The following is a 5,016-nucleotide window of genomic DNA, read 5'->3' as shown; positions in this document are numbered from 1 at the left end:
TGTGAGTATGAGGGACTGGGAGGATGGTGTTGTCCTTTGCAATAATAGGGAAGATAGGAGGCATGGAGAGTTTTATCGTGTCTGGTAAGACTTACAAGCCCCTCTTCAGGGGGGAAAAAAACTGTGTAAATGCATAGAATAAAATGATAGGATTACAAAGGAAACCAATTCTATTGAAATGCAATTATCAAAATATTTTTAAAATAATTTAGTAGACTCAGGCTAAGAACTCCAACCTTGTCGTTTTACAGAAAAGACTATAAGAGGTTAAGCAGTCAGTTCAAATTCATGCAGCTGTGGGGATTAAATTTAAAACTGAGCCTCCTGATCTCAAGCCTGGGTTTTTTGCCAATATACTCACTATGTTATGAGGCTGCTGCCTCATATTTTCCTATTGCCCCTGTTCTCCTGTCACTTTTTTCCCATCAGAGAAAAAAAAAATAATGGTTCCTTTTAAGATGCAACTGTCTTCTGGTTAAATTTATAATAATCAGGTCAGCTGTTTGTAAACCAAGTCCCCCTTGTGGAGATTATAGAAACAATAAACAGTTGGGAATGGTGTTTGCTGAATAATTCCTGGAAGGAGCTATCAATGCTGCTTTGTGCCCTGAAGTGCTGCCATATTTAGTCATGTGTACTTATCCAAACCCTCAACCCAATCCCCAGAGAAACTCCTGGGCCATCCCCTACATTTATTGGCCAGGAAGTCTCCCTCCCACAGTGTGGAGAGAAAGCCAGGTCATCCTACTCTAACACGGCTCAAAGTAAATATCCATTCGTTTGACTGTGCCAAAGTTTAAGGAAGAATTTGGAGAGAAACAACTTTATGTTTATTTTTAATTTTTTTTAAAGAAAGCTGCTCTGTTTAGGTGTGCAAAAAACCAAAACAAAATGAAACAAAAAACCACCTATCTAGCTAATGACAGAATCAAGATTCAACTATATGCTTTATGCATTTCCAAATTTTCTTGTTAATGAGACACTATATGTGTTTCCAGATCTAAATGTATATTGACTCTGAGGCACTACAGTCCCCTTTGCTCCCTGAAATAAGGTCTCCAAAATGGGAGCCAAAGCTGGGACAGTGGAAACATGGGTTGTATCTTACCTTCTCTGCAATGGCCAGTCATGAGGACGGTCTTTAACACCATCATTTCTACCCTTATCCAACTCAGTTGCATGTCATGGCGTCCTTGGAGAATGAAGGACAAATCACAACAATAATAATTGCCACCTCCCAAATCTCTTCTTGACAGGACCCTTGGGGCAATGATAACCTTATTACTATCCAGATTACTACAACAATAGCTGCACAGGTGTCCACCCAACCCCATCCCCTAGTGTGCCCCTGTTGATGCCCTTTGAAAGTGACTAGTGACCAACAGTCCTGTTCTCCCTTTGCCCTTACTGTGAGTAGAATTTCCCAGAATGACCAGGCATTGTCTAACAAGTGGCCGACTTGTTAGACTTTCCCATTCTTATCAGGGGCAGCACCAGACTTCCAGTTGCCCATATTCACCACCCTGATGTCGGGTCTGATAACGAGATGTTATTACTTCCCCCTGTTATTCCAGCCACTCCTGAGGCTGTCTCCTCATTTAGACCCTCATCAGCTCTTGCCTCTTTCCTGGACCTCTAGGATTTTTGGCAAAACCAACTAGACAAGTTGGTATTTGAAGTCCTCGCAGTTTGAGTCTTTCTTCCTAGATGGAGCCTTCCTTACTTCCCCTTGAGCCTTCTCCCTTCACAAACACACTACCCTGCGTCCTCTTCCTCATTTATGATACCATCTCTCCATCTCCATGGCTGTGAGTGCCGAGAACAGACATTTTCTCCAAGGATACTTGGGGCTCTCCAAGGCCTTCTCAGAGGCTCCATGAGGATGTTTTCATGTCTAATGCAGTAAATACTGACAAATAAAATCCACATAAACAAAAGCTCTTGGGGGTGGCAGGGCCTTCTATAAAGAGGTCCTGCAACCACAGGTCCTGCAACCACTATATGAGATATATTCCTCTGCCTAGAATATGCTACTTCATTAACTCAGCCTTTTCAAATTCCCAGCTTCATTCAGAGATCATCCCAAGCGCTACCTTCTGCTTCCTATCCCCTCAGATGATGACCCCTCTCCCCCAAAAACAAATTATATTGATTTTTCATGTATTATGTGTTTAATTTTATTATGCATGTTGTTTCCCCAACTAGAAAGGAAGTTCCTAAGAGGCAGATATTCCTTTTAAAAAAATCATTGTAGAAGCAGCTAGGTGGTGAAGTGAATAGAGAATCAGCTCTAAAGTCAGGAGGACCTGAGTTCAAATTTGGTCTCAGACACTTAACACTTCCTAGCTGTGTGACCTGGGCAAGTCACTTAACCCCAATTGCCTCAGCAAAAAAAAATAAAAAAATAATTGTATGCCCTGCTCCCTCTAGGAGCTAGCACAGAAGGTATGTTCTATGGACAAATACTTGTCCATTGATTTGATTTGATTGCCTACCATGAGAAAAGTATTTTCCTTAGGCTGAGGAAAAAGGAATGCTGACATTGAATAGAACACCAGCCCTGAAGTCAGGAGGACCTGAGTTCAAATTTGGTCTCAGACACTTACCAACATCCTAGCTGTGTGACCCTGGGCAAGTCACTTAACCCCAATTGCCTCAGCAAAAATAGATATAGATATAGATATAGATAGATATATAGATATTACTGGCTTGTTGACACACTTACTAGTTGTGGGAATCTTGGGCAAGGCACTTAACCCTTAAGCCTCAGTTTGTTCATCTGTAAAATGAGCTGGAGAAGGAAATGGCAAAACCCACTAGTGTCTCTACCGAGAAAATACCAAATGGGATCACAAATAGTTGGACGTGACTGAATAACAATCGTAGTCTAGGTGTTTTTCCAGGCTCGAACCCTGCTACTGCCAATATTCAAATCTGCTCCCATTTATGCTGTATATAACTCTGTTTACATAAGTTATTTTCATATTGTCTCCTTATTAGATCTCAAGTTTCTTGAGAACAAGGACTGTGCCTGGGACATAGTAGATGCTTAATAAATGTATGATAATGGTGATATTGTTCCTGCCCTCAAGGAGCTTACATTTCACTTGAAGGGAGGAGAGAGAAGTACATAAATAAGAATAATACAAAGAAAAATGTTAGAGTTGTGAAACATACTGAAAAGTTGGGTTTCCACAGAATATCATAAGCTTTAAAATACCATCTGTAGGTACAATGACCAGGGGATTTTCCAAGTGTGAGAAATTAAGGAAGATTAAGTTTCCACAGAACAATTAAACTTCAGTCCCTCAAAAACCTTGAGCAAACAAGGAATTGAGGGGTTAGGAAGGCACAAGTGGACTCGGGAAATCCAAAAGAATCTTGTGGATTTGAGAAAACCACAAGTTGAAGATAATAGCTGATCAAATTCAAACTGGTGGGGTCAGTGATCTGACTTGATCAAATTGCTATTGCTTAAAGGCTAATTGAATATTAATATTAATAAATAATTTCATCCCCTTGAAGGAGTTTCCCCCCATTTTTTATATATGACAAGGGAGGGAGACATGCTTATACATATTTGGGGGAAACATACAATGGGCATATCAGAAAGATTGCAACCCAGGAGGAAAATGGACCCCTTCTCTGAAGGGAGGGACCACCCCCAGCTAATAGGTATAAAGCTTCTCTTGCTTCTGCGCTCAGCATTCTGTCTTCCCAAAGAGAAGAGGAGCCCGCTTCTGACCCGAATTGTTAAGACAATTCCTTAAGATTCTTTATTAAATTTTACTGGATATCTAATTTTCAGTGTCAAATGTGTTTCTAACAGAATAGGGAAATAGGCAAAGGTGTTCTCAGAAATTCGAGGAGAGAGAGGGTGGAAAGGGAAAATCAGGGACTTCATGGAGAAAGTTGTATCCAAGGTGGATCTTAGACAAAAAGAAGGGATTTCTTTATTGGGAACTTGAAAGGGGCAGTGGAGGCATGAAATAGAAATATTGTGAAAATACTAAAATTCTGGAGATCATAATGAACATTTCAAGACCATTTGCAAGTCACTATTCACATGCTGTTTCAGAATGATTAACAGTTTCCATCTCTACCAGGTCAAAGGACATTAAATAGTTTTGCAGACTTAGAATCACAAAAATTTTGAAGCTAAAAAGAATCTCAGAGATGATTCAGTCCAGACACTCAGGCAACAAATATTTATTAAGCACTTATTATGCACCAAGCATTGTGCTAAGTGCTGTGGCTACAAACATAAGCAAAAATACACAGCCCCTGCCTGCAAGGAGCTTAATATTGTAATGGGAAGAGAAGGAAAGAGGGAGGGGGTTACTGTAGGGAATACAACAACCAAATCCTATCACTTTACAAATGAAGATAACAAGGACTAAAAGAAATCTGTGGAAGAGAATCCAATTCTCTTAATCTCCTGAGAGGTAGAGTGACATAGTGGGTACTAAGCTTGTTGTCAAATCCAACCTCTGACGCTACTGGCTCTTTGTCCCTTGGCAAGTCACCCCTTAATTCCAGACCACTCTCTAAGATGTTAAGTCTCAGAGTAGATATTGATCTCTGTTGGTAGAGACACCGCCCTCATCAATAGCTCCCTATTGCCAAAAAAAAAAAAAATCAGGAATACAAAGTTTAGATAACAAAACCCATAGCACCTATCAGAGGTCAATTGTAAGGACCAAATGAGATCCCAGCATCTTGTAAAATTTGGGGCTTTGGGAAATGTTCATTGTCATAATGGACCACGAGGTTAGAAGAATGGATAGAGTACGAAGCTTTGAGCTTTGAGTCAGGGAGACTCATTTTCCTCAATCCAACCTCAGACACTTCTTAGCTGGTGATCCTGCACAAGTCACTTCAGCCTATTTGCCTCAGTTTCCTCATCTGTAAAAGGAGCTGAAGAAGGCAATGACAAATCATTCCAGTATCTTTGCTAATAAAACCCCAAATGGAGTCATGAAGGGTCAGACATGATTGAAAACAACTGAACAATAG

Source organism: Sminthopsis crassicaudata, chromosome 1, assembly GCF_048593235.1.
Source record: "Sminthopsis crassicaudata isolate SCR6 chromosome 1, ASM4859323v1, whole genome shotgun sequence".
In the NCBI taxonomy this organism is placed as follows: Eukaryota; Metazoa; Chordata; class Mammalia; order Dasyuromorphia; family Dasyuridae; genus Sminthopsis; species Sminthopsis crassicaudata.
This window is presented reverse-complemented; position numbering follows the sequence as displayed.